Here is a 9,508-nt window from a genome sequence, read left to right as displayed (position 1 = left end):
CCGTGATAGCCTGGAATAGGCAAAACCATCATCATCATCATCCCCCAACCTCGGCCAATCAAGTGGAGAGCACACAATTCCCACCTTGCTACAAAGGTGACCAGCTAGTCTCAGACTGACCTATGGGGGTGTGGGTCAGTTCTGTGGGGCTGCCCAGTGTCAGAATGCTGGGGACAAAACCCGACATGCCAGCATTTTTGCATGCTCCATCCCCAACTGGCAATGTGTGCTGCTGGACCCACCTCCTTCCTGGACCCGATCCACCACTCTCCTGCTCCCTGTCACCACCCTGTTCTGCTGCCCCGACCCATAAATCGTGATGACATTTTCTAAGAGTGAGCCGAAAATGATTGCATGTGTGCGTTTGTGAGTCTGTGGGTATACAATCATATACATTCAAATCACAAAACTAACACTGCAGTCCCATTATCATGCCTTATTCTGTATGTTTTCATGCTGTGTCTCCTCTTGTCTTTTTTTTAATGTTCACTGTCAATAACAATTTAAATAATACTCTTCAATGCCTGACGTTCACACCATTTATTCCCATCTCTTTATTGGATTCCCCCCCCCCCAAATTTGGGTAAAAAAAAGCGGTTCATCAACAGGAGGGATTCAAATTCTATTAAGAAATATTCCTCCCCCTCCCAACAAAGGCCTGGCTGTCAATGTCTAAGACCCTGGGTGTCTTGCCATCAGGAGACTCCATCATCAGTAACCTCTACTGCAGGGGTCTCCAAACTGTTTGGCCAGAGGGCCACATCCAGTATCTGGTGTGGTGTCGAGGGCCGGATTAAAAAGAAACAAATTTTAAATATAAAATTTAAATAAATGCGTTAGAGATGGAACTTAGATGAACGAAGAAATGAATGCAAAGCCTCAAAGTTCCAGCTTTTCTCCAAGCACCAACACACACCCCACAGAAATAAAGCACACACTCAGATGGACTCCCCTTCCCCCACCCCACAAGCAGCTTACTTACATATTCAGGAGTAAAAACCTCAGAATCAGCACATACCAGTAAACACTTGGTTGGCAACCTTCAGTCTCGAAAGACTATGGAATAAGCCTACAGCACCCGGTATTCCCAGGCGGTCTCCCATCCAAGTACTAACTGGGCCTGACCCTGCTTAGCTTCCGAGATCAGACGAGATCGGGCATGTGCAGGGTAACAGTTGCTGCCAACTGTTACTTGCCCCTGAGGACTGGGGATAAGAATAGGCCCTCAGTTTGGCTGTACTTGTCGTAAGAGGCGACTAAACAGCCACCGGGTAGATGGGACTCGTCGGCCTGGGAAGGCAGCTCATCTGAGAGAAGGAAAACTCTGATCCCAAACCTCCACTGCCTTGTGGCTACATCCAGTTATGGAAAAGGCTTCAGGAGTCAACCTCGAGGCAAAATCCGGAGCCGGGGTCCCTGAGGCAGTTCATGGTTGAACACAGTCACGTTCTGGCAACTCCTGCGAGGCCGCTGGAACCAACCATATTGGCCTCTGCCTTTCCATTGGACCATTTCAGCGACGTGGAGAGGGGGGATTTGCTGCATGGGTAACAGTCTATCCTCCATATCTACCTTACCCAGGCTTCGTGCACTGGAGAGGACACTCTGTTCCAGAACCACCATTCAGAGCGTGACACCATAGTCTTCCGAGACTGAAGGATGCCAACAAGTAAACACTTGGAGCATGTTCTCAGGTTTGCCCCGGGTTGGATAGAAGCTTGCCACAGGACACATCTGGCCCATGCGCCGGGGTTTGGAGAGCCTGCTCTACGGTTTGGGGAAGCCATAGTTTTATTTACAAGAACAAAACCCATTATTGTTGACATCTGGGGTTGGGATAGTTAATTTACTCCTTCTTTGATCTGACAACTCTTGCAATCTGCGTAGACGTGAGGACGTTTAACTGGGAAGACTATCCCTTGTGGAAGACAGAGACTGGCAGCATTTCTGACCCAGTTGATATCAGGAGTCATCAGGAGCCTCCAGAGTGCTGTCATTGCCTGGAATGGCTACAAAGGGGAGAGGATGTGGTGATGGCGTCTGGCCTGGACGCCTTTAAAAGGGGATTGGACAAGTTTCTGGAGGAAAAATCCATTACGGGTTACAAGCCAGGATATGTATGCGCAACCTCCTGATTTTAGAAATGGGCTATGTCAGAGTGCCAGATGCAAGAGAGGGCACCAGGATGCAGGTCTCTTGTTACCTGGTGTGCTTCCTGGGGCATTTGGTGGGCCGCTGTGAGATACAGGAAGCTGGACTAGATGGGCCTATGGCCTGATCCAGTGGGGCTGTTCTTAGGTTCTAGGGAGGGGCTGCTTGCATGGTGCGTTTAGGTGCCTGCAAAACTTAGTGCTTTGCACCCCCCTCAAGCTACGCCACTGCCCTAGATTTGCACCCCCTCTAGTTATGCCACTGATCTAGGGCATTCTGCGTGTCTTACGACCCCTGAGTTGTGGCCCCTCCTATATGAGTGCCTCTGCTAAAAATAATACCGCAGCTTGATGTGCGAGTGCGCTTTTGCTTCTGGTTCTGATTGGAAAAACATCATGGGATTTGAATTACATGTCAAGTATGGTTTTCTGCTGGGAACACAAGACCCGTGTCGGGAACAAAAGCTGACATCCCCCGCGCCGCATTACTGATTAATATCTGGCCAAGACTCCGTTTCATGCTGTTTTGATGGATTGCGGCTCATAAGATTAACGCAGCTCCTTCTCTCTGGGCTACCTGTTAAGGTCTGTTTAGACCGTGTTAGAGGCATTACAGGCTGGGATTGAATGGATTGCCTGAAGCTGATTGGTTTGGGTTTTCTTTTCCTCCTAGATCTGAGTCAAAAATTCTCACTGAGGAATTTTGGGGCTTCCAATTTGGGGCGATGGGCAAAATGTGGGAGGGTCAGAATTGGAGATGATCGCAAGGGGGGGATCAAGAAATTCCAAGAAGGTTCCAGAGGTAGTTTACACCTGGTGCGTGGGGTGACTGAACTTTGGTTGCCTTGAAGGGATACGTAGGAATTACCTGGAAAATATTACTTCTTCTAGAGCAGCAGTTTTCAACCTGTGTGCCTCGGCACACTGGTTTGCCGCGAATGGTCCACAGGTGTGTCGCTGGTGTTTGGGGGAGGGTCATTTATTAATAGGGCCATTGGGGGATGCAAGCCCCCCCCCCGCCAGCATCACAGTGTGCCTTGCAGATTGTTCAAAAACTAATGGGGTCCCTTGACCATTTTAGCGCCTTGTCAGTGTGCCACGAGATGAGAAAGGTTGAAAATTGCTGCTCTCGAGAAACGCCTTCTACTTTCCTTGAATATTCTCAGCTGCTTCTCCTTGGAAGGAACTCTGAAATTGGCTTTGAATTTTATTTGTGGAAAATTGCAGTGCCGACCTAGGGCTGTGTAGGACCTCCCCCTTCATACACACCTATGTTGCTTTTCTTGGAGAAACTGACCTACCTTGAAATTTCTCAGTAGTTTCAGCTTGGGATGAACCCTGCACCTTGAATTGTGTGCCAACCGTAGACCTGGTGGTGACGGTCCCAGCAGCGGAGACTAGCCAGCTCTACCTGTTGCCTTGAATTCCCCCCCCCCAAATGAACTGTGGGTGATGTTGCACCATGAGATGTTAATGCAGTCCCAGCTAGGCTGATGGAAAAGATCTTGCTGTCTCCCTCTGGTGGAGCCAGTTGGGAAGGTAGCTGTCTGCATTGCAGCCTGGGCAGCCCAGTCCAGCCCAGTACAAAGCTAAGACCCAAGGGAGGTACGATAGTGGGGGAAGTGGGAAGGGTAGAGGGTGGAATGGGCAGGCAACAGGGGAGTGAATCAAGTCTGCAAAGGGGGCGGGTTTGGAGGCAATAGTGGCTGCCAGATCTTAACCCCCTTCCCAGCCAGATCCCACAGAATGGGTCCACGCACATTTGCACCAGTGATTTTGCTGCTGCAGATCTGAAAAGACCCCCCCACCCCCACCCCAGCACTGCAGAGGCTTACCCCTAAGTAAGGGAAGGGTTGTTCTCTTACCCAGAGGAGACCTTCGCAGGATGCAGCCATTTCCTGTTTGGTGCCACTGCATCAGCATGGGTGGGGGAATAGATAGGATTGGATCTGAAGAGCATAATCCAGCATAATCCATTCAAACGGCAAAATTCAGCTTGGCACGAAACCTGGAAAGATTTTAGCAGAAAATTTTGCATGAGCCAGATTAGAACTAAAGCGTCTCAACAGCATTTGGCCTACTAAGCTGTTTTCTGATTTGGTCCACCTTTCGGCCAGGCTGCAGCTGAAGGGCGTGTGTGTCCATTTGCAGTGTCCACAGCAGAAGGTCAAGGGGCCAGAGACGGCAGATGGGGTCCAGGCAGATTGGAGTCAAGTGCAGGACTGGGCAGATGATGACCAGAAAGGCCAGACGCAGAAAGGTCCAAGCAGTGGTCAAGAAATGGATGTGGCAAGGCAAGGCAGACTGTCTGGGTACTCTGATGAAGTGCTCAGATCAAATACTCTGGACCAGGAGCAAATGCTGTATGGAGCCAGCCAGGAGCCTTTTGGGTCCTCAGGTCACTTGCACTGAAGAATAGTGGCACTGGCTCTAGCCATTTTATAGGGGGTGCTGCCATACAGCAGAGAGCAGGCCAACAGCTCCCTGTGTCTTGATGGTGCAGAGCGTAAGACATATGATTCCTGTTACTAGATTACTAGCCCTCCACCCCCCCCCCACCAATTTGAGACCCACAGTGCTTCACAGGAGGTCCCCATTAGAAAAGGTTCCCAGACCTGAGATCCTTTGTACCGTATATGATACCACATTTGTACCATACTTGTACCATGAAGAATAATACCATAAGGTTATGTATTGTTAGAAAGGTAACTTAATGCAGAATGTAATGAAACAAACTGTGTTGAATTATCTCTGTTCTATTTTTTTTTTTTAAAGTTATGGACAAATATCCAGAAAAAGAAAACACAACTGCCCTATGTAACAAAAAGTGGATTCTCTTTGCTCAAAACCAACCAAAGGGACTGATTGTCCCGAGAGCCAATGAGATGTTATTATGATGATTATGGAACCAATAAGGTGTTAGTATGAGCTAGCTCTCATTTCCATGTATCAGAACTAATACTAGAATTAATACTAGAGACCCCACAACTCCACCTACCCACCCACCCACCCACTTAAATTTATAATCGTTAGAGAAGGTTTATTAGATTTACTGTTTATAGAGAAGATTTTGTTGCAGGCTGAGACTGCAGGTCTCAGAGCGTTCTACCCTTTCCAGTGGTCTGTGCACTGCCCCACGGACTACAAGAGAGGGTGGAGAATGGACTTCCCACAGCTGCAGCTGACCCTTCAGCCCTCTCTGGTGGTCCATGGGGAGATGCTTACTCAGTGAGACACCGGAATTGATCAGAGATTATTTTTTCTGAGGGTCTCACAGACCTGAGGGTCTCACAGACCATCTCTGGTCCACGGACCACAGGTTGGGAACCAGTACTATAGGGAGATGAAGCTTTGGTGAATGTTACTCTCATAAATCCTGCTAGGCAATGAATTATCCTCTGGCCAGTCCACCAAACCTATGAATGAAAGCACTGAATGACTGAAGGTTGCGCCATCCGTTTCACCTCTTCTGTTTAAATAGCCAGGGAAAGGTTTCATCTCCTCGATCTCGGCTCATCTCGTTATTTTCCATTTGCCCCCTCTGACCACTTTGGAAGTGCAGGAGATAAATCGGGAGTTCACACGGGGTGGTGTTTTTTTTTTTTATCATTACTTGATAATACTGTGATTTGACAGGCAAAGAGAACCAGAAGATTATAATAAGTGTCTGGCTGAAAAATGTTTATCCCATTTCCCATCTGGTTGTTTGACCTCCGACTGCTGCAGTGCTCCCTGCCAGTCTCTGTCTGGCAATATATCATCATTTTAATGCCCGCTTCATGCATTTGAATGACGGTAATTTATTGTAATAGCATGTTAGGTGCCCTTTTCAATATTTTCACATTCATGTCGGAAGTGGTTTCAGTGTTTATTATTTTTCCCTGCAAGAGATTTGCAGTGCTCCAGAAAGGGCTGAAGAGTAGGGGAGCCAGCCAGCCAATCAGAATGCAAAATACTGAGAAGGTCAAGCATGGAAGAGCATCCAGTGATTGTAAGAGAATGGAAGGATCTGGGAAAATGGAAAGGGGGTCTCTTTGGGAAGTGAAGTTGACAGGAGCAGAAATGACAGGTTGTCAGCTATAGGAATGGAAAAGCAGTCTTGTCTCTGATGTGTTTGGAGAGCTGCCCGTAGACGTCCATGCGAACTGGTTGAATGAATATAAATCATACGGTCTCTGCATGGCCTATTTACCTATTACCTATTACCCTGCGCATGCCTGATCTTGTCTGATCTTGGAAGCTAAGCAGAGTCAGGCCTGGTTAGTACTTGGATGGGAGACCACTTGGGAATACTGGGTGCTGTAGGCTTATACCAGGGGTGCCCAAACCCTGGCCCGGGGGTCACTTGTGGCCCTTGGGGCTCCCAATCTGGCCCGCAGGGAGCCCCCACTCTCCAATCAGCCTCTGGCCCTCCGGAGACTTGCTGGAGCCCATGTTGGCCTGATGCAGCTGCTCTCAGTGTGAGGACAACTGCTCGACCTCTCACCTGAGCTGTGGGACGAGGGCTCCCTCCACTACTTGCTGTTTCACGTCTGTGATGCAGCAGTGGCAGTGAAGGAAAGGCTGGTCTTGCTTTGTGCAAGACCTTTTAAAGGCCTTGAGCTATTGCAAGACCTTCATTCATTCATGTAAGTTCCATCTCTAATACATTCATATATGTATATTTATTCAAATTTGAAATGTAAATTAATTATTTTCCCCCCGGCCCCCAACACAGTGTCAGAGAGATGATTTGGCCCTCCTGCCAAAATGATTGGACACCCCTGGCTTATACCATAGTCTTTCGAGACTGAAGGTTGCCAACCAATACAATTACCTATTTACCTATTTACCCATATCATTAAAAGCTAGGCATGGCAATGAAGCTTCTGCTTGCAGAGCTCTGGTGTACATTGAGAGTGTGCAATGCTCACAGGTGCCTTTAAAAGGGAATTGGACAAATTTCTGGAGGAAACTTACATCATAGGTTACAAGCCTTGATTTTAGGAGTAGGCAACCTCAGAATGCCAGGTGCAAGGGAGGGCACCAGGAGGCAGGTCTCTTGTTGTCTTGTGTGCTCCCCAAGGCATCTGGTGGGCCACTGGGAGATACAGGAAGCTGGACTGGATTGACCTTTGGCCTGATCCAGCAGGGCTCTTCTTATGTTCTGATTTTTAAGCTCAGCACTGACTGGCAGCTACTATTTAGGGTTTCAGGCAGTGGTGCTTCCTAGCCCTACATGGAATGTGGGACCTCCTTGAGTCATAAGAAGAGCCCCATTGGATCAAATCAAAGGCCCACCTAGTCCAGCTTCCTGTATCTCACAGTGGCCCACCAAATGCCCCAGGGAGCACACAAGACAACAAGAGACCTGCATCCTGGTGGTCTCCCTTGCATATGGCATTCTGAGGTTGCCTACTCCTAAAATCAGGAGGTTGCACATGCCCATCAAGGCTGTAACCTGTGACAGACTTTTCCTCCATCGATCTGTCCAATCCTCTTTAAAGGGCATCTAGGCGAGACACTGACACCACATCTTGTGGCAAAGAGTTCCAAAGATTAATTACATGGTAAATAAATATTTTGCTTTTGTCTGTTCTAACTCTCCCAGTGCTCAACACAGTCCTGGAACGTGCTGGAATCCCTAGCATGTATGCACTGCTGAAACAGAGACGCCTGCGTTGGCTCGGTCATGTCGTGAGAATGGATGATGGCCGGATCCCAAAGGATCTCCTCTATGGAGAACTCGTGCAAGGAAAACGACCTACAGGTAGACCACAGCTGCGATACAAGGACATCTGCAAGAGGGATCTGAAGGCCTTAGGAGTGGACCTCAACAGGTGGGAAACCCTGGCCTCTGAGCGGCCCGCTTGGAGGCAGGCTGTGCAGCATGGCCTTTCCCAGTTTGAAGAGACACTTGGCCAACAGACTGAGGCAAAGAGGCAAAGAAGGAAGGCCCATAGCCAGGGAGACAGACCAGGGACAGACTGCACTTACTCCCAGTGTGGAAGGGATTGTCACTCCCGAATTGGCCTTTTCAGCCACACTAGACGCTGTTCCAGAACCACCATTCAGAGCGCGATACCAGAGTCTTTCGAGACTGAAGGTTGCCAACAAGTCAAAAAGTGCTCAATTTTAGTGGACGTCCCCTTGGGGATGCTCAGGGCTAATGCTCTGTCACTGGGAGATAGCCTCTACCTGAGAGGACTTGGGTTTGAGCCAATATAAGCAGCTGTCCTTAGCCTATATGGAATAAGTGGAGTGTGGTGCGACGATGACCCTTGGCATTGGAGAGGGAGGCTTTGCTGCAACTAGTAATTGAGTTTGCTCGAAAACACACACACGCAGAAACCGACTTCTCCAGCATATGCCACATAGCTTTTCCTTAGCAGGCAGTCAATACCCTTGAGAGGAGTTAATTAGATTTACTCCACTCTCTTTGGTCCCGGCCTTCTGGGATCCCTGCAGTGGAGGCAGGGAAACCTCCAAAGCAAATTGACTAGATAATAAGAAGACGCGACTGGAAAAATCATTTTTATTGCCTGCGTCGTGTGGAGCTTGTGCAAGATAAACCAGAAGATTTGGGGTGGATTTTTGAGGTCCGTGTGTGTGGAGGGGGTGGGTGGGTGGTAGTGGTGGATTTCGCTGGCCTGGCCCGGTGACCCGGATAAGGGAGTGACACGCAGCCCAGAATAATTCAATTGATTTGACTTGTTTCCAGAAACAGGACTCAAAAATGCTCATCAGCTGTGAAATGCAGATTTAGCCAGAGAGACAGACTTGTCATGGGCCTATGCTCCGATTTTGCACCTACGATTTTGCACATCGAATGCGGCCCCGGAGAAGCGGTGAGAAGTTTGTTTCTCTCTCTCTCACAACAGCAGAACCAGGAATCATGGAGATTCAGGGCAGGTAAAAGGCGGAACTTGTTGACAATGAATGAACGAATGAATGAAATTCACTGCCACAAGATGTGGGGGTGGCCACTAGCTCAGATGGCATTCATAGAGGGTGGGTTTTCCAGCAAATACTACTCATGATGACAACATGTTAACTCAGTGGTTCTTAAACTTACCGGGATCACAACACCCCTGCAGCCTCTTCTTCCTGGCTCAGCTGGACATCGCCATCTTGATCTTCTGAAATTTTGGGAGATTCAAGATGGGCGGCACCCAAATCACGAAATCTCATGAGATTCAAGATGGCCTCACCTGGGCGAACTGGTAGTCTTTTGTATAATTCTTCTGCACGGTGGCGTAGCTAGAGGGGGTGCAAAGCACTAAGTTTTGCAGGGAGGCTTGTTGCGGCGTGTAAGGTGCCCCTCCCCCTCCCCTTTGGAGCCATTCCGGGAGGTGGGAGCAAAATGGAGGCATTCGCCT

The 9,508-nt window shown here is 48.7% G+C and overlaps 1 pseudogene; it reads right to left on the bottom strand.

Annotated features, from left to right (window-relative positions):
• Window positions 1-1,066: 1,066 nt before the first annotated feature.
• Window positions 1,067-1,186, bottom strand: LOC136659487 (5S ribosomal RNA; annotated as a pseudogene).
• Between the last annotated feature and the right edge of the window lie 8,322 nt (window positions 1,187-9,508).

The sequence above is a fragment of the Tiliqua scincoides genome, chromosome 8, assembly GCF_035046505.1.
Source record: "Tiliqua scincoides isolate rTilSci1 chromosome 8, rTilSci1.hap2, whole genome shotgun sequence".
Classification (NCBI taxonomy): Eukaryota; Metazoa; Chordata; class Lepidosauria; order Squamata; family Scincidae; genus Tiliqua; species Tiliqua scincoides.
Note: the sequence above shows the minus strand (reverse complement) of the source record. Positions and strands in the feature narration are given on the sequence as shown.